Here is a 22,428-nt window from a genome sequence, read left to right on the forward strand (position 1 = left end):
TTCTAAAATATTTCATTATTATTGTTGTTGTTTTTGTTTTGGCGCTGTTATATTTTTGTAGTTTATAGCTGACTGTGTCCTTGACATACTTAAACATAGAGTATAATATTTAATATTTAGTTAGAGAAAACAAAAAGGTTTTCTTTCAGTCATACTTAACTAAAAGGTTCAATTTTTTATGTAAAACATTACTAACGTTTTTTTTAATCAAAATTTATTTGTGATCGTGTTAAATTGATCGTACATTATTTTCTTTCTTCAAATCGAAAAGTATTCGACAATGAAGAAAAAATTTAAAAACATTGAAAAAATTACAAATGTATTACAATTTCGATAGAAATCTTATTCGATAATAACGTATGTGGTTAATCGGAACCCTGAACTTGATGTCTTGTTCTAAACTAAATTGTTTATAAAAAAGTGTTTTCCCAACAAATTATTTTAAAGAAAATGTTGTTCAAAACATAATTTTCCAAAAAAAATACGTTATTTTTTGAATTTGATGGCACTACATACTAAAACGGATAATATCCTGCGATATCCTTCAAAAACACTTTTTTCATTAAAAATGAAAAATTGTGTCCCAAATAGAACTTCTTATAAATCATCTTGTACCAAGCAGACTATAGAATATGTTGTCCCAAACTATTTTTCCTATAGAAAATTTCATTGTCCTAAACCTTATCAGAATTTTCTATAAAAACATTTTCCCAAACAGGATTTTCTAAAGAAAATTTTAAACCACGATCAATTTTCCAAACAAACATTGGTCTTAAACTGAATTTTCTAAACAAAATTTTGTCCTAAACACAAGTTTTTAAAGAAATTTTATGCCAAACTGGATTTTCTACAGAAAAGTTTGTCCTAAATTAAATTTTGTAAGGAAAAGTAAGATTTTCCTCTTTAGTGCCAAACTAGATTTTCTATTACAAAAATTTGTAACACAAAAAAATTTCCATAAAAAATTTTGTCCCAAATAAGATTTTCCATAGAAAATTTGCACCTGAACTCGACTTGGTATTGATAATGTTAAGAAAAACATTTTCTATAGAAAATTTTTATTATAAGTATGATTTTTTATTAAACAAGTAGGAAAGTATAGTCGGTCATGGCCGACCATATAATACCCTACACCACGAGTATATTTTTAAAATTTTTACTTTTTATAAAATTTTTATTTTTTATAAAGATAGTTTTATGTTGATTATTACCAATAATTCCAAAATATTTAATCAATTTATTGATAAAAAACTAAAATTTCTAAATGAGGCTTTATATAGGTCAAATATGGGCCGATCCTCGGTTAATTTGGGAAAAGGATATATTTCTAAATAACAGTTAGTTTTATTGAGTTTCATTGCGATACAAATGGTTACAAGTCAATTTTAGACGTTTAAGTCATTTTTTGAAGGGGGGTTTGTATGGGGGCTAGGGTCAAATATAGGCCGATCCTTACGAAAATCTGCAGTGTCATTTATACTTATATAAAACTTATTTGTGCCAATTTTTAAATAGATAGCAGAATATTTGACGTAATTATGGCATAAAAAGTTCAAATCGGGAGGTACGGTTGTATGGGGGCTAGGTGAAATAATGGACCGATTTCAACCATTTATCTTGAAAATTGCGGCCTGTACCTTGCGCACAAGGTTTACATGGACAGCCAGCCGGACAGACGGACGGACGGACGGACATGTCTTAATCGACTCAAAAAATGATGATGAATCGATCGGTATACTTTAAGGTGGGTATTGGACCAATATTTTTGTATGTTACAAACATCAGCACAAATTTATAATACCTATACTATAGTGGTGTAGGGTATAAAAATTTCATAAAGTATTTTGTATAGAAAATCTGGTATGTAATTCTATTTTTCTGAAAGGTCAACCGAGAATAGCATAAAAATCGAATTTTTTAAATTTATCAAATACCTTAAAAATCTTGAGGAGATGAAAATTGTACCTTTGAGCACTTATAACTTTCATATTCATAAGTGCTTAATAAAGTTATTAATGGTTTATTGTAGGATTTTTTGCATGGAAAATATGCTACATAAACCTAAAATCTTTTTGAATACAGGGGTAATTCTTAAACATAGTTGAATCAAACCCGAATTTATATTTCTCAAAGGACTAACAAAGTAGAAGCTAAGGACTTTATAATGACATGTATGGTGTTTTAGTAACTTGGAGAAATATTTGCACATTTCATTGACAAACATGTTATTGATTTAAGGGTTTTTATACCATCAATAAAAAAGATGGTGGGTTTTATTAATTTTGTCATTCCCTTTCCTAATTGAATTATACAGACGATGTCCGTCCGTCTGTCTGTCTGTCTGTCTGTCTGTCTGGCTGTCTGTCTGCTAAAAGCACTATAGAGTCTAAACGGATAGAGCTAGATATTTGAAATTTTATACAAATATTCCCTATAGATAAGATTAGTTTGGTATTTAAAATGCACAATATAGGTCCACGTTTTTATATAGCCCCAATACAAGTGGCGTCCCCAAAAAAACAGCTTTAACAATTATAACTGTTTTAAAAAGATGGTGGGTTTTATTGATTTTGTCATTCCCTCTCCCTCTATTAAATTCTAAGACAATCTAGCCATGTTCGTCCGTCTGTCTGAAATCGACATATAAAAGACTTATATGATTCAAATTGTCTTTACCGAATTTTATGACGATCGGTCTATAATGGACCCCTCATATATAGTGCCCTTCAAAAAATGACTTTAACACCTATTACTAGATTAAAAATACGAGTTTAAGGCTGAAATTCCATATATATATATGTTTCTTACAAGTTAAATCTATCTGCTGAATTGTATGATGATCGGTCTATAACTAACCCTACTCTCCATATAAAGCCCCCCTCTGAAAGTGACTTTAACGCTTACTACTGCCATCAAAATATGAGTATAGCACTGAAATTTGACACTAGTAAGTTCCTTGTGAGCATAAATCTGTCTATCGAATTTTATAAGAATTGGTTAATAATTGACCCTACCCCCATATAAGGTCTTCTTCAGAAATTGACTTAAACTCACATTACTGGCTTTAAAATGCTAGTATAGCTATGAAGTTTGATACACAGAAGTAAGTTTCTTAGAAGCCATAATATCATCCTAATTATCGTCAAATGCATACGGTTTGACGATGGGTATATAAGATTTGGCATAGTCGAATATAACATTCTTACTTGTTCAAGTTTGTCGAAATTCTTTTCAAAGTATTTTATATAGAAACCGTATAATTTATAAATTGATTAGCATGTCCTAGTAAATATTTCCCATTTTCTTCGTTTCAGCTTAAGTGAAATGTAATTATAATAATATTGCAAAAAAAGGTTTTAAAATGATAATAATGATTGAAATTGCTACCTTGTTCTTTTAATGATTTTTTTTTTCACTTTTTTGCAGGATATTGTACAATTGCATTTTATATCCATTAGTTTAGTAATGATTTTAATGGTTTTAACCTTGTCATATGTCAATTTTCACAAGTTTTTATATTTTTGCTTCGTTTTTTTCATATTGTTTCTTACACTTCCTTTCGTTAACTATGTTTTTTTTTTATTTGTGTTACTGTTGTTGTTGAAGTTTTTTTTTTATTTTACTTTAAACATATAATACACGCTCAAACCTTCTCACTACAAATAATGAGTAATTATTGTCCTTTAATCGTAATACACTTATGTATGTATGTATGCTAACACATACACACACTCATATAAAACCTTGAAGTTTTTTTAGGGAACAAAGTATACTTGTATTCATAAGAAAACTAAAATTTGTACTTTAGTGTGTCGGGACAATGTAATAAGAAATCAATCTAAAAACTGCCGGGTATATTTAGTTGTATATGTACATATGTATGTATATTAAGTGAGCATTTTAACTATATATGTGTGTGTATATTGCTATACATATGTAGATATGTATATGTTTCATATTATCCAGTTAATAGGTAAAAATTTTTAATTTAACGCTTCATCTGATAACTACTCACTCGTTCATGTACAAGTACTACTATGTATGTATGTATGTTGTGGTTAAAAATCTGTGGGTGTGTGCTGAAAAAATCTGAATTTTATTACATTTTGTAGCTGTCGTAAAATAAAGTAAGAAATAAACTTTGTATTCTGTTAATTAAAATTTATTCTGCAGAAGATTGTTATCGATCATGTTTTGGATGGTTGGTTGGTATTAGTTAAATTGAATTGTTGTTTGAAATATAATTAGAATGAGAGTGTCATATTTGACGTAAGTAAATATATCTGACTTTAGATTAATTGGAATTTTTTTGAATACATATTTGTTTTTGCAGTTGTAGCTAGTTTTTTGGTTTATAAGAAAAGAAATTAAATTATACTTAGATATTTCTTAATTGTATTCTTAAAACCTCAAAAGTTTGGTGTAAATAATTTCCGAAATATTTTAAAAAATACTCCCACTTTCACAAGCTCAACTACCCTGCAAAAATGAACTTCCAAAGAAGCAAAAAGGAATTAGAATTAACTCCATAGAAGCTTTGAAAAAGACCTGAAGAAGTCATGGTTTTAACGCAGGCTTGTTATAGGAGGGATGTTATTTTTATTTGATTCCAAGTCATTCTTTGGAAGTAATTTTTATGTTTTTTTTTTGGAAGTAATTAGGAAGTGAAATTGTAATATTACAGAATACAACTAATCAAAAAAATATATCTTAAATTTTGGATTATTTTCACTTCTTTTGAAGTCAATTAACATCACTTATACAGAAGGTAAACAAATTCACTTAGTACTACTTTTGAAGTGGTGATAAATGTTATTCTTTTTGAAGCACTTTGTTTTATTTTTGTTGGGTATATACTAGAAGTAATTACGATTAAAGTTCCTCTTAGACTAGGTATAAAGGAGACTACAATTGAATCACTACTTAAGCCACTTAAAGATCAATAATTGATGATCACCATAGTTTTCATCTTGGCTGCATAAAGACCTACTATCGTAACACTTCTTAGACTATATAAAGGTATAATCAATCTAAGCAAAAAGCCATTTAGTGCACCACCTCTGCAGAGCAAGATCTTCTCTTCAAACAAGATAATTTATAAACTATTTTGTCCCAAACAAGAATTTTATCTCAAAAAGGTAATTTAGAGAATATTTGTCCCAAATTCATTTTAAAAAGAAAACGTTTTTTTTTCAAAGAGGAGCATTTTCTATAGAATATCTTTATCCAAACATGATCTCTGTAGAATGTGTACAATATATTTTGTATAAAAACTAAGTTCCTAAACTCACCTTTCTACACGATAGTCTTAGTCCCAAAGACTAAATATAGTCCCAAACTCATTTTTTTTAAGAAAATGTTGTTTTTCCAAAGCGGGACCACTTTCTATAGATAATTTTGATCCAAATAGAAAAAATTCACAAACTGAATTTTCAATATATAAAACCCAGTCCCAAACACAATTTTCTATAAAGTTGTTTGTGACAAAAAGGATTAAAGAGTAAACATTGTCCGAAATATAATTGTCTTTAGATAAATTTATCCAAATCTTGATTTTCTATAGAATACTGATTATCAAATGCAATTTTAAGTAGAAAACTTTAATACAACTTAGATTTTTTATTGAAAATATTGTCCCAATTTGGTTTCTAAAAAATTGTTATACAGACAGAATTTTTTTTCTTAAAAAAATAGGATTTTCATAATAAAATATTTTCCCAAATAGCGTTTTCTGTTGAAAAAATTGTCCCAATATAGATTATTATAAAGAAATTATTGTACCAAACTAATTTTCTATAAAAATCATGTCCCAAACTAGATTATCCGAGAAAATGTTTAAATTTTTTTGTCTAACATTTTGACTCAAAAAAGTAAGTTTTTTTTAAAGAAGAATCTATCTCAGAATATAATTTTATATTAAAAATTGTGTGTCAAATGGGAATTTTAAAAGAAAATTTTTCAATTTTTCCACAGAGAATCTTATTCCAAAATAGAACTTCTATAGGAAATTTTCTCAAACAATATATTTGTCATAAATTGATTAAAAAATTCTTGAAAAAAACAGAATTTTCTGTAAGAATTTTTTTCGTAAATGGATTTTCAATAAAACTGTTGTCTAAAATATGACTTCGTTTGGAAATTTTAATTTAAATTGCACAAACTATATTTTTTTATAAAGCATTTTGTGTCAAGATAGATTTCCAATAGAAAATCTTATCTATAACTAGATTTTTTTTATTGAAAACTTTCTAACATTTTGACTCAAAAAATTAGTTTTTTTTTAACAAAAAATTATATCAAACAAAATTTTATAAAAAAATTTCTTGTCCCAAATGGGAATTTTTTTATAGACAATTTTGTTCAAAACTTAATTTACTAGAGAGAATCTTGTTCCAATATAGAATTTCTTTAGAAAAATGTCTCAAACTATATGTTTGTCCCAACTTGATTAAAAAAAATTATAAAAAAGTTGTCCCAAATATGATTTTGTTTGAAAATTTTAAATTTCTGGATTTTCTATTGAAAGCTTTGTCACTAAAAACTTAATTTTCGAAAGATAATCTTGTTCCAAAATAGAAATTTTTGGAAAAATGTGTTAAACTATATATCTGTCCTAAATTGATTAAACAGAATTTTTTGTAAGAATTTTTAACAATTAGATCTTGAGTAAAAAAAAAAATGTTGTCCCAAATATGATTTCGTTTGCAAATTTTATTTTCCATTGAAAACTTTTTCACAAACTACATTTTAATAGAAAATTTTGAGTCAAAACTGATTTTTAATATAAAGTCTTATATAAAACTATATTTTTATTTAAAACTTTGTCACAAACTACATTTTAATAGAAAATTTCGTTTTAAAATAGGTTTTCATAGAAAATTTTATATAAAACTAGATTTTCTTTAAATAAATTTGTCACAAACTAGATTTTCTATAGACAATTTTGTCCATAAGATTTCCTGCAAAAAAATGTATATCATATTAGATTCTCTTTAGAAAATTTTATCACAAACTCGATTTTTTTAAAGAAAACTTTGTCACAAACTAGATTTTCTATTAAAAATATGTTTCAAAATATTTTTTTTTACAGAAAATTTTATTGCAAACTAAATATTCTAAAGAAAATTATGACTCAAACTCGATTTTCTATAAAACTTTTTTACCCAAATAAGATTTTCAGTAAAAACTTTTATATGATTTCTCTGGATTTTGCTGTTTGATAAATTTTAAAAATTTCAATTTTTAAGCCTTTTTTCTAACAATTTGGACAAATAAATTTACAACTCCCTCCATTTAAAGGCATCCTTCTAACAAAAAAAAAAACGAAATTTTGTCCTTGTTTAATCCAAAGAAGCCGACAAATGTTTAAATGTTTTGTTTAAATATTTATTTATATAACAACACTACACAAACGTGCCTTTAATAAAAGTAGTTTGAGTTTAATAACAAAAAAAAAATAAAAAATAAAAGAACTCAGCTAAATCGTATTTTGTTTGTTTGTTTGTGTTTTTCTGTTGAATTTTTAATATCAAACCATAAAATTTGTTATATTACTTGGCTTCTAAACCTTTTTCTGTTATATATTTTTTTTGGTACTTGTTTTTGCAAGCAGCCATTACTTAATGCCGCCATGCATACAAATATCAGCACATACACACGCACACAGGCATACACATATGAACAATGGGAAATGAAAAAACGAACTTACACTTATAAACACAAGAGCTAACGGGAAAGGGCTATAATCGCACACAAGAAGAGTTAGAGAGAGGGAGAGAGATATTTGCTGAAATACACAAGCAAACAGGCAAAAATTACTGGCTGTTACTTTTGTTGTTGTTGTTATTTAGATGATGTCGTTTATTCTTTTGCGACCTCAATACACAAATAAATTGTTTGCATATCGTGCAAATATTATGAACCAAAAAACAACAAAAAAAAAAAAAAAAAACATAACACAAAAATGAAAACACCAATTTTATTTCTCTCCTCTGCTTGTGAGTTTCTTCTAGCAGACGTATGTGGAATTTTAACATTTGTTTATGTTTGTTTGCCAAAAAAATACTTATACGTACACATTGAGGTACTTTCTTAAAAAATTCTCAAATTTAGAATTATCATAACACTTGATTCATATCAGAAAGTCTATAATGAAATCGGGTAATACAGATCCGAGTGTCTTATTTCTGATTAAAAAAGTAACGTTTTATTAAAATTGTCAAATATTCAAAGTATTTCTCTAACTATTATCCAAACCATCCTAATATTCTTTTCAAAATCGTACATGTATGTTCAACTTTTATCCTTAAGCATACAAAAAAATAAAATCAAGAAATAACGCTAGAAGCCAAATGAAACAACAAAAATCCAAAACAAAAAAAAAACATTGAACATGTAAAAATACTTTGGATATTTGTGATTTTGGGTGTTTTCTTTTCGTTTTCAGAAATTTGTTCATGTTTGTATATTCGTTGTTGTATTTGCTATTTTTCCTAAAAATGTTGATTTTTCAATTTATTTTCTTTGGTCGGGTTTCGTCTTCTCCGTCTGAATTGCAAACACTATTGAAATTGTCGGAATATTGTATTTGTTGCGGTGTTTTTTTCTCCTTGTTCTTTTTATTATTTATTTAAGTTTATTTGTTGGTTCCACATGAATTATTTTAACACCATATTTCAATATTGCTAACAATATCTCTAAACAATATTTATATGCAACATTGCTTTGTGGCTTTCTTCTCTGTGATTTGTTTGCGTTATTATTACTGCGAGTGAATTGTGGCAATCGATTTAGCGGATTTACTATACTGTTGCAACACTTTAATATTTATTTTATTGTAACAAATGGGAGGGAGGATGTGTTGAATTACAATGGGAACAGGATTTCTGGCAATATTACTTGTATGTATTTCGGATATTTTTTTATAAAATAAATCAAAAGCCTTGGGATATATTCAGTCATTCAGTTTACATTACATTCTAGTTCTGTTCTAGTTCTGTTCTATTTCAGATCTAGTTCTGTTCTAGTTCTGCTCTAGTTCTGTTCTAGTTCTGTTCTAGTTCTATTCTAGTTCTGTTCTAGTTCTGTTCTAGTTCTGTTCTAGTTCTGTTCTAGTTCTGTTCTAGTTCTGTTCTAGTTCTGTTCTAGTTCTGTTCTAGTTCTGTTCTAGTTCTGTTCTAGTTCTGTTCTAGTTCTGTTCTAGTTCTGTTCTAGTTCTGTTCTATTTCTGTTCTAGTTCTGTTCTAGTTCTGTTCTAGTTCTGTTCTAGTTCTGTTCTAGTTCTGTTCTAGTTCTGTTCTAGTTCTGTTCTAGTTCTGTTCTAGTTCTGTTCTAGATCTGTTCTAGTTCTGTTCTAGTTCTGTTCTAGTTCTGTTCTAGTTCTGTTCTAGCTCTGTTCTTAATTAAAATCTTTGCCAAGTTTGCTCAACTTAAACTAAAATTGAGTGAACGAATTCGCGAAAACTTAAAAGGACTTATGGAAATATATTAAGAAATGTGAAATTGCGACAAGTTGTCTGCAAAAACAACAAACAGTTAACACAAACATACACACCCTATGTAACACCCAGCAAAAGATGACGATAACATTCATAAAACGAAATTTTTTCATTTCTAGCAAAGCAATCGCTAAAGCCAATGAGTTGTAGGAAAAAAACAAACAATTAAATAGACGAACGAACGACAAAAGCAACAAATCTCAAAAGCATACAAAAATGTCTAACAACCACACAAATCCAACCAACTAACCAGCGAAATATCCAACTAAGTAACTAGCCAACAATTCAACCGACTTGAACGTAGATCAACACCATTGCCAACATTTGGGAATTAGTAAAAGAAAAGAAAGAAAATCTTTTCAAAAAAGTCCTCTGCAAATAAAAACTGTTACTACAACGTTAGCAACTGCAAATATAAAAGCGACAAAAAATCATTTTACATCAAAAATTCAAAATAACAATTCGAGGACACTTACTCAACTCATGTTTAACAGACAGCAATATATTGAGAAAGTTTTCTGACTTAAGAAAAGGCATAAAAAGAGAGGTATGTTTGATATTTTTATCTTAAAACTGAACTAGAACTAGAACTGAACTAGAACTGAACTAGAACTGAACTAGAATTGAACTAGAACTGAACTAGAACTGAACTAGAACTGAACTAGAACTGAACTAGAACTGAACTAGAACTGAACTAGAACTGAACTAGAACTGAACTAGAACTGAACTGAACTAGAACTGAACTAGAACTGAACTAGAACTGAACTAGAACTGAACTAGAACTGAACTAGAACTGAACTAGAACTGAACTCTTTTTCTGAAACTCTACTCATATTGAAGAATACTTTTCTTCTATAACTCGTCTATTTGCATGTGTGTCAATACCTGTATATAGTTACGTTTTGTAGGTGTGAGCCACAGTGATTGTTATGTTTGTTTGTGTATAATCATTTGATGGTTACAAGGTAAATCTGTCTCAGAGAAAACTAAAACAACATCAACTATAGCAACCATGTTTTTCAAATTGTAACTGAAAAATAAATCATGAAAAATCTCACCAACCAAGAACATTTTCCTATCATTCATTCCATTCTTCATTTATCTAAAGTACACACTTTGAGAGTAAAAGGATATTCAACACAATCAATCTAAGACGTTTGAATTCTTTAGTGTTTCTGTGTGTGTGTGTTGAATTTGTTGCCACTTTTAGGTGCAAATATTTATAACAATAACTTTTCTTCATAGCTAAAAAGCAAATCACCCTTATTAACTGAAGTATAACGTCTATCGTTCTGTCTATATGTATCTTTATTTGTATGTTAGATTATTTGCTTGTTTTTGTGGTTTTGTCGTATTCGTGTGCAGTATGTTCCTTGAATACGAATAATTCTATATTTACTCTTCTTTATTTATGCCAATATTTGTACTTACAAGTATGTGTGTTGCTTAGTTTGTTATTTTGTATGTGTGTAGATCTGTTTACCATATAAAATTAAGTTAAGGGAAAATTTCGTATGTTTATTTACGTTTTTAATCAAAGAAAAACATATTTTCGTTATTATTTTTTTTTTCGTATTTTTCTAACATCATCCGATTATATGGAATGTATTGAATTGAATTTAATTTAGAGAAGTTTTATTGAGTTTCTAGATGTACATATATATCTTTAGCAATATTTTCTCTTGAAAACTAATTTGAAATCTTATGAATGTTTTTTTTTTATATTTACAGAAAATAATTAAATCTATGTTGGACGTATAGTGTTGGTGAAAGTGCTGAGAGATGTTGTTTTGAGATATGTGTATGTAAGTAAATATTTTCAAATAATTTTATTGTTACCTTATGTATATAGATTTACACTTCTTAACCGACCTGCTGCATTATGAAAGGTTTAAAAAATCACAAGCAAATTACCGACATATGACAAACTCTTTTAAGAAGACAGTTTTTTATTCACTTTTCTATAAAACTCTGCTTAGGCACTCAATTTAAAAACATATTTGAATTTTTGCGCTTTCCTCATTGCATTCCTACACATCCTATGTATCAGTGCTTACCACGCTCGCTTTTAAATCATAACTTACATAAGTACTTACAAAAAAAGACTTAAAAAGTTGTTTTGTTTTAAAACTTGTTTGTTGGTTTGCTCCCTTCGTTTTTTTCTGTCTTAATCAAAGTTAGTTAGTAGTAGTCATTAAAAAGTAAGTGATTATAAAGTAGGTTTGGTACTTTGTGAAAATTTGTTCTTTAAAGGAGAAAAATTTTACATACCTAGTAAAAAACTAACATTGAATAGTAATGAGTTCAAAAGCTTAAATAAGCTTTTCACGTTTTCCATTAACATTTTTTTCAACACACTTGCTTACAAATTATTACTTATATAAATGCTTACAAATAAGGAGCAACGTTTTGTTTTAAAATCAACAAAATTGTTCATACATAATACGAACTTGGGCTTCTTGTTCGTTAGTTTAGTGTCTTACTCACAGACAGTAAGTAGTAGTCATTGGAAAGTAAGTGGTTATGTAAGTACATGCTATTACAGAGTTTCGGCTGGATGTTTTTTGATACTTTTTTATAAATTATATCTTCTATATATATGACATGATGATTTGTGTTGCTTTATTAGAGAGGAAAAAAGTACCTTCGCGTCTACTATGTCCATCTTTCTGTCTATCGAAAGTTTGTGTGCATGCTACAAGTTGCAATTTCCGAGAAATTTAATGAAAATTTGTACATACTCTTGATTAAACGAAACCCATTTGAAATTGTTTAAATCGGGCATTATTTCGTCTAGGACTTATACAACCGTAGCCCGTTTGTTAAATACTCTACTCAACAGGAATTGGCAAACTTTGGTTTATAAAAGTCTAAATGAAACTTCTTCAAGTATAGAGATTGAGTCAAAATCACTTGTGTAGATTAAGACATGTACGTCTGTCTGCTCGACTGTTTATGTATACCAGACATGCACAGTTCAAACTTTGAATCCTAGAATCTTGAAATTTTGACAGTAGATGTCTTTTTTGATATATAGATCCACTAAGTAAAAACTTTTGGATATTTGTTAAATGTGTAACAAACGTGATTTTGATACCCTTTTAGGGCCTTTTCAACTTTTTAACTAATTATCATAATAAAATTTGTGTAAATATTTGGGAAAAGTCTTTTAAAATTATGAGACAACTGTATCGTACTTTTTTTTAAATTCAGTACTTTTTTGATGTAAAAGAGAGAAGTCTACATATTTTTTGGTCCTTTTTTTAACACATTAAGAAAATTTTTTCGTTATACGGACTAATTCTGTAATATGTATTTTAATATAAATATATTTGCTATTTCTTTATGGATAAAAGTACTAAAAAGGGGAAAAATGGGAAATTTAATTTTATTTAAACTCATTGCTCAAAGCTATTGGTATATTAACTTGGAATTTGGGTACTAAGGCAAGGGACAAATTCGGTTAAACTGTTTGGTACTTTTTGAAAACACAATTTTTCCGGAACAAATGAATGCATATTTCAGTCGTATGACTTATATCTGTGATGTATAGATTTAAAAAGTTAATTTTCAAAAAAGTGTATTTCAAGACGAAATGGATAAAAATAATTATCTTTTATTAGAACTTTCAAAATAAATGTAGATTTTATTCCACTATTTCATTATTCCAATTGTATTTTTCAAATTATACTTTTTGAATATAGAAACTAATGAATAATATTCTTTATGGGAGTCATTTTGGTACTTTTTTATTTGTATTTTGATTGGGTAGCGAAGCTCCCAGGGGTTTTTTTAAATATTTTCAAATTTGAAAAACGGTGCAAAACTAAACTTAATAATAACGGTTGTGATTCAACAATATTACTGCCTTATAAGTGCTTAAAGGTACGAAACCTCGGTTTTTATCCATATCCCAAGTTTTAGACGTCTTTCATAAACAGATTATTGTTCTACTCGGTCCACCTTTAATGTAACTTCCCAGGTATTTTAATTTTCATTTATTTTGTCTCACTAGGTAATTATACCGTACACCATTTTAGTGGGGAGGGTATATTGGGTTTGTGCCGATGTTTGTAACGCACAATAATATTGGTCTTATACCCACCTTAAAGTATCGCAATCGGAATATTTGAATTGTAGAATTATTTTTTGACTCGTCCGTTCATTCGTCTGTCCGTCCATGTAAAATTTGTAATCACACTACAGATCGTATTTTTGAAGATAATTAAATGACATTTGGTACATGATCTTCTAATGTCTATTAAGATCGGTTAAGATCGGTCCATTATTTCACCTAGCCCTCATACAACTGAACCCGCCGAATATGGTATGTAAACCGTGTAATCAAACTACAGGTCGCAATTTTAGAGATAATTAAATAAAATTTGGTACATGATCTTCTATGGTATCGTAGACGAAGCCTATTGAAAATGGTTAACATTGGTCCATTATTTCACCTAATCGCCATAGGGTTTTTAAGTTCATGTTTAATATACTCGTATCTCGATAAAAAGCTGCAAAATCAAGTTATATACTAGTTTTGATAACCGTTATGAGCTTTATAATTGTAGGGCTTCATTTGACCCTAGCCCCCAAAAAAGCCATATTTAAAATTTTACTTAAATGTCCACAATTTCAATACAGCAATAAATTGGCTTAAGTGTATCTGAGGTAAGATACAATTCAACTTAAATGCTTTACAATGAAAACTAAATCTCATTTTATTTTTGTAACAGGTATAGGATATTCTATGGTCGTCCTCGCTCGACGATAACTTCTTGATTGTTTTTAAAACATATGCATGATATTTTCTATGGGATTGTTTATATGATTTCCTTTTATAATTTTGTAATCTAAATTTTGTTTTACTTCAATTAGGGCAAAAAACATTTTCACACTTTATTTTAAAATTCTGATTTTAATTTCTATGAGGATAGCGGAGCTCACAGGACACACCAGAAAACGTTTAAAAACGTCTTTGTAATAAATTTAAAATTTTAGTTTAATACTTTTTTTTTAACTCACCTATTTAGTTTCAGCTCAATTCATCATTTTGAGAAAATTCATTTCTTTGTTATTTAAAAATGTTTTTTTATTTTTCCAGCGGCCACTACGTTTTATTTAAATTTCTTTTTATAGTTTTTCACTAAAATTTATTAAATTTATTTTTTCGTTAAATTTAATTTATTTAAAACTTTTTTTATTTAATGATAATGAAAACAAAGGCACACCAGCAAACCAATGCTTATTGAGAAGAAAAAATGTTTTTTTTTTATTTTAGAATTTTTATAATTTTTTATATTTAAACAATTGTTCTACTTTGTCTATGTGTATACTAAAAAGACAGAAAAAAGAGAAGAAAAAAAAACAATTACAATTTGCTTAAGGGAATTTCACTAAAAAAATTGATTAAAAATATAAAAAATACTTTTTTTAAATTAAACATTGTGCGTCTTTAAAAAACACCCTTTTTTTCTACTATGAATTTTTGTTTTTGTTGTAGACTTTAATTAATTGTAGTCGTCTGCATTTATGGTGTCTATTCCAAATATTTTTGTATATTTTTTTTCTGCCATACTTTTCTTTTGTATTAAAAGTGTGTGTGAAAAAATTTTTATAGCCTACTGTTTGGGGCAGACAAAGTGAAATTGTATTGTATCAATGGAATTTATAGAGAAACAAAGAAAAGAACATAAAACAACAACAAAAACACAGAATCCTGGAAACAAAAGTAAATGTACCAGAGACCCAAAATAGAATACACGATACTCGAAAATTCACATAAAAGCCCCCCGAAAATAATAAAAAAAAGAATATACATTCATACACACACACACACACGCATACACTCTTACACATAAAACAAAATCAAAAGACCAAGATAAAAACTACGAAGAACAAAAATTAAAGCAAAAAAAAGCAAATAAATTAAAAGACAAAAAAGAAAAGAGAAGAAAATATTTAGAAGTCATGCAGACTCCTTACAAATGAACGAACAATGTCTAAGTGTGTATGTGTTTGTTTATTATACATATACACATACATATGTATATAGGTGAGTCTGTGCGTAAGGATGCGTGTATATGTGTAAGTGTGTGTATATATATATTAAAGAACGATGAGCTTAATGAGAAAATGATAAAATGTTTAAACAAAGTAAAATGCTAAATAGTAAAAAAAAAAAGAAATAAAAATTCTTCATCTAATGTTGTCAACAACAATTAGCAAATTAAAGATTAGTCAAGTAATGTCCTCAAGTGGGTTCAAGAAAACTCAAGATGATGCTTATGTTTAAGCAGATAGGTATGACCTGAAAAATTTTTCAATAGTATTTGTTGGTTTTCATAATCTAAGATATTTACTACAATATTTATTATCTATTATATAAATACAATGAAAATTAGAATACTTATTTCTATAGAAAATATTATAAAGAAAATCCTTTTTAATAATTTTTTTTTTTTTTTTTTTTGAAAGATAAAAGAAAAGAAACTTGTTAAGAGGATGCATAGGAAACATTGCTGAATATACTTTTTATCGAAACACATATATGATGTGAAGAGGTTTGTCAAATCCTGGTTATAGGAAACAACATATTTGACATATGTGGCTGATCGCATAATGTCAACAGAAATTATTGGGAATTGTGAGACATGGTTCGCTGATATATAAGAGATCAAACTACTATGGTAATCTGTTGTTACGCGGATTATTGAAAACTGGTTAACAAAATGGGTCTGGGGATCTTTTATGGAAATCCAAAACTTCTTGATTTCCTCAGAACAGTAGACATTGGTCCCAGGTATATAAGAGATCAAACTAATATTATAATCTATTGTTAAAACTAAGAGACAAAATGAGTCTGAGGATCTTTAATTAAAATATTAAGGCGGATTTCTGGCGGAATGTTTAAAATAATTGGATTGAGTTCAAAATATTTTCTGACAGCCAGAGCGTAATTAGGTCGATATCATTTATTTAATTTAATACACCTTTACCTCTATGGAGCCTAATGTGCTGTCCTTCACCACAATCTTAAATGGGAATCGACAACATGACCTCTGGTCTATAAGGTAAGAACACTAACTCACAAGAGAATTACAAATTGATTTCAGAAATTGAGATTAATTCGAAAACCTTATCTGACTGTAGTGGCTAGCTCTATCGCAGCAAAAAAAAATAACTTCCAGAAAAGCGTAAAAAGAAGTAGATTTTACTCCATGGAAATACTGAAAAAGACCTGAAGAAGCGATACGTTTAAGACAGGCTTATTATAAAAGGGATGTTCTTTTTTTTTGATTCCAAATTCATTACATCTGAAGTTATTCTCAAGAAGTAATTTATGTGTTCTTTTTTTCGGAAGTTATTAAGAAGTGTAATTGTAATCAATAAAAATCACTTTCACAGAAGGTAAAAAAATTCACTAAGTTCTACTTTTAAAGTGGTTTTAAATGTTATTCTTTTGCATGAAAATAATCGGGAATTAAAAAGGGTACAGAGAAAGTTAACCTAATGAGTGCTCAATCAAAAACATAGGAGAGTGGATCCTAAACCGCCTCTTGATGGCATGGACAACTAAAATTCCATTGAATGATCCTAAGAAAAGCTCATGATGAATATGTCCAACCATGAATGCTCAGTTAAAAACACAGGATGGTCCAACAAAGAGCATCCACGTGATGTATTCTATATGAACAGATATGTTTGCTGCACAACTGTATAACATTTTACTAACCGATTAAGATGAATATAGGGCATGGAGGAGAGTACATAGAAGAGCTACTTATATCATCACATTTCTCTTTATTAACAGGCTGTTGCTTTCTTTAATCGTTTTTGAAAACAGCAGTTAATCTTTAGCTACATCAGTCCGTCTGTATGACCATGTAAACATTAAGCGCACGCTACTGATCGCAATTTTCATGATCATTTAATGAAATTTGACACATACTCTTCTTTTTACCCAAAAACTAATGATTAAGATCGGTACATAATATCTCCAGCCACCGAATTAGTCTTTTGTGCCCATAATTATGTCCATTTTGTTGTTGCATTTATACAAAAATAATACAAAAATCACATAATAGACTGATATTCAGTTTCTGTTTCCTGTTTCATAAACTAGAACATGATAGTCAGTACTAATCCATAGTCATGTCAGTAATAACTCTTAGATGCTAATCTACGCTTAGTTTCATCAATAACTAGTACCATAGAGTAGTCTGCTACTACTATTACTTACTAGTTCATAGACCAGTCAAAAGAGTAGTCTCCTACAACTTTCAATAACTAGTCCATAGACCAGTCAATAGAGTAGTTTTTAGACAAGTCATAAATAGACAATAGTCAGTAAATAAGGGTAAATATATTTATCAATATAGACTTCTTAATAGACTAGTCTGAACTATATCATAATTTTCATAGATTGGTCCACTATCTAGTCCTTCGACAAATATCACTATTTTTCCATTCCAATATCAAGTGTTACTAACTGACTTATTCATTATCGCACAGCCCAAACGTCTAATCATAGAATCATGAAATTTTAATAGTAGATGTCGTTTTTAATATGTAGAACCATTTGATTATTTTCACAATATTAGTGATATACAAGAAAAATTTTAATTGCATCTACTTCTACTCTGATCGGATGATTGTCTGGTACTTTTCGTACTTTTAATGGGTGAAAATGTATAACGAAATTGATTTTGGTACCTTTTTGGATACTTTATAACTTTTTAAAAAATAAACATAATAAAGTTTTTGTACATATTTTTAAAATTTTGAAAGCACAATTTTTACAAAACAAATGAATGCATATTTGAATTGCATGAGTTATATCTGTGATATATAGATTTAAACACAGTATTTTGTGAACAAAATTTTCGAATAAAAAGTTTTTCTTGGAGTAATGGGACGAAATTGTGCCCCCTTTCCACAAAAATAGAATTTATTCCATTATTTTATTATTTAAATTGTAGTTTTTTGAATTTTAATAATATTTATATATAAACATCTATATTTAATCTAGACGGCTCTGATTGAATAGTTATCTATTAGAGGAAAATGTTTGGTACTTTTTGTTTTAAATTGGTACTTTTTGAATCTTCTATAAATATATAGTATTTTTAGAGGTTAAAATTCTACATATATATGGACCCGAATAAAGAAGTACCTACAAGAATCATATTTTTGGAATGTGTTTGTTATTCATACATTTTGAATATGAAAACTAGAAACTAAAAGGTGCTTTATATATATGGAAGACATTTTGGTACATTTTTATTTGTATTTTGATTAGGTAGTGAAGCACCCAATGTACGTTTGTAATTGATATTAATTTTTTTCTTTGATTGATATCATTATTTTGATGATCTAAACCAAAAGATTTAGTTTAAGAACAGATCTTAAACCTTAATTTTAAAACAAGTATGAAATTATAGTCGGGTGGGACCGACCATATGATACCCCACACCAGTTATGAATTTCAAATGTGATTATTTTTCATTACCTTGTTCCGATAGACTACAGTAATTTATGGACGAAAAACTAATTTTGTGAAAGAGACTTTATGAGGGGGCTAGGGTCAAATATGGATCAATATCGATAAAATTTTGTGAATAGATTTAGTTAGTTAGTTACTTTGAAAGGAAATACACCTAGGCCTCTATGGGGCCTGTTGCTGTCGCTCCTTAACCAGTGTCTCAGATGGGAATCAAACCTACCACCTCCGGTCTACCAGACTAAAACACTAACCACTAACTACCGAAGGTCACTGTGGATAGATTTACGTTTATATAATTAATTTTGGACATTCAAGTCATTTTCTGAAAGGCACTTTGTATGAGAGCCCGATCAATAAAGCCCGATCTTTATGAAATTTGGTAAGGTCATCGAGACTTATATAACTTAGTTGTTCCGCTTTTTATCGATTTACAGGTATATCTAACATACTTATGAGCTCAAAATCCCTTTTTGGGGGTTCTGTTGCATGGGGGCTAGGGAAAAAATGGGCCGATTTTAACCATTTTTAATAGGATTTCCTTGGGAAAAAAACTTGTGTTCCAAATTATCCAATTATCTTGAAAATTGAAACCTGTAGCTTGCGCACAGCCTGCCAGACGGATGGACGGACATAGCTTAATCGAATAGAAATACCGGCTGATTCTCACGGAGACTGCACTGAACTGTATAGTAAAGGAAATATGTGAGGCTAAGCATTCTCCGTCATGTATAAACTTTCAACATAAAGAAATTATAATTCTACGGGTATCGCAATGGGATACAAAGTCTATAAGTGAACCAAAAGGAAACCACGTATCCTAAGATGTAAAGCATTCGTTAGACATTAAAGAAACTTCTTATCAATAAGTTATATTATTTGAAAAAAAAACTTGCAAATAGGAACACTCACTGAAAATTCATTTAAGCTAAACAAATCTTACAAATTAGGTCATTTTATAATTCAGTTAAAATGGTCTTTTGCCAAGACTTTAATATAAAAACGTTAACGTATGAGAGTTTATATTCCTTTATATTCGTTTATATTAAATTCTCTAAAATCAAGTGAGTTATCATCAAACAGTAAAAATGTTGCATATTTTTAGGAGTTAATAGTTTATTTTGTTAATTAATCATATGGAAATATTAAATTAAAAACGCTAAATTAGCTACACTTTAAGCGACATTTATGAAATTTAGTTCCATTTTTATTTTTCATGTGTTTTTCTTTTTTTTTTTTTTGATTGTGGCATTATGTGGGATATGATGAGTATTAGTGGCGAATTTTGTTTTTCTTCATCTTGTTTCCCTTCTCATTTTACAGATTTTTTTTTCAAATTTTTTTCTTCTTTTTTTTGGTATATTTAGTACACAGACTGTGTGGCTGTTAAAGTTGGCTGGATATCTGACATGATTGTGGTTGTATTATTGTGTGTGTGTGTTTGTGCGTGTATATGAATGAGTGTGTGTGCACTTGAAAAGCAAACACTTTCATAGCAAGGATAATGATGATAAATAGAAATAAGCAACGAAAAAAAAAATATAACGAAAATTAAGCACAAAATAAATTTAAAAAAATTAAAAAAAACTGATGCTGGAAGCTTGAAAATATTAAAAACTTTAACAAAACTGTTGTAGTTTTATTAATTTTTATGCTTTTGTTTAAGTTAAATGATAAATTATTTTAGAAACTAAACTAAATCTTTAGCATATTTTCAGGGCTTATTAAAATTTTATAAAGCAAAGCATACGTTCAGGGTCTTTTAGATAATATAGATGTAAATTTTTGTTTTTTTTCTTTTGTTTCTTTAGCTAGATATAGATATTTCTTTATATTTTTAGTTTAATGAAAATTTCTTTATTAATTTTGTTTAACACTTTTGTTATTAAACCAATTTTTTTGAAATTTAATTTAAAGATTTTTATGTTTAGTATAATTCTACACTTGAGTGTGCATTTGTGTATAATTTTTTTCTTTTTTGGAACCACTCATGTAATCACTAACCTTTTAATAAAAGTTTAGTAAATATTTTCATTTATTTTCCAAGAGCTTTTCCTTAGTAGTTTTTTTTATTATTTGCACTTGTGTGTTTTTTAAGGATATTTTTCATTTGATTTTTAAGAATATTTTTCATTTGATTTTGTTTATTTTTTAAGATTATTTTGTTGCTAGATTTATGGGCTTTTTTCATGTCTTAGAATGAGTTGTTAAGTTAATTGTTAAATTGAAAATTTATTGTATATTATATAGAATTTTCTTTTTCAATTGTAGGTTTTTCCTTCTTTTAGTTCTTTTTTTTTTTGGAACACTAACACATTCTTTAACTACTTTTCAACCTGCTTGCGGAACCGCCCTAAACAGTCAGAATAAAACTGAAAATACAAATTGATGAATATTTACCGCACACACCGAAATGCCGAAGCTTTTTTTGTGCGCACACACACGCACATTTAGCACACTCACACACACATACACACTTACAAACAGGAAATTCACCACATTTTACACGAAGAATACGAAGGATAATAGAAATATTGCAATCACAGCATACAAACAAACAAACAACAACAACACCACCACAAGTCAACGATAGCCAAAGGATAAAGGAAGGCAAGAAAACATGAATGATTGAAAAGGACAATACGAAAGAAACAATAAAATGTAAACGAAAACAACAACATCAAATGTGTATGTTTAATATTTTGGTTGTTGTTTACATGCTTTTATTTTTCTTAATGCTTCTTCTTAAGCTCAACAAAAAGCTCAAAGGATGTGTGTATGGTGAAATTGTTACAACAACTAGAGAAAGTGTTGAGTTTTTAAATGAAAAGTTTTCACCAATAATCATACGCATACATATACACACAAACACCTTTACATATTTATATATAAATATTGTAAATGTATACTATGTAAATGTATATATTAAAAGGATTTGCTTAGAAAAAAAAGAAAAAATTATATTCTTTTCAGCTCCTGTTTTTTCTTGCTCCAACAATTTTTCATTGACAAATTTGCCAACTTTTCTTAATTTATCTTTTATATTTTGTATTTTAATTACCGTTTTATTATTATATATTTTAGAATTATTTTCTTTATATTTATATTGTTAATTTTACTCTTTTTTCTTCTTTTTTATATTTAAAAACTTTTTTTCTTGTCTAATTTTTTTTTCTTTAATTTTTTTTTGTCTTCTTTTCACAAAACGCTTAATTAATAAAACTGCGATTCCGTTACAACACGTTGTTATGTGTCGTTGTTACTACTGCGAATGTCAGTTGTATGTCCTTTATTTTTTAGTCCACTATTGAACATGACATTTGCAATTTGAAGTTTATGGTGGTGAATTTCGCAGAAAAACCGTTATTATTTTGGAGCTGCCACATTTGGAGCGAAAGCTTTATAGAGTTGTATTTTTTCGTTGGCAAG

This window comes from Lucilia cuprina, chromosome 5, assembly GCF_022045245.1.
Source record: "Lucilia cuprina isolate Lc7/37 chromosome 5, ASM2204524v1, whole genome shotgun sequence".
NCBI classification, from domain to species: Eukaryota; Metazoa; Arthropoda; class Insecta; order Diptera; family Calliphoridae; genus Lucilia; species Lucilia cuprina.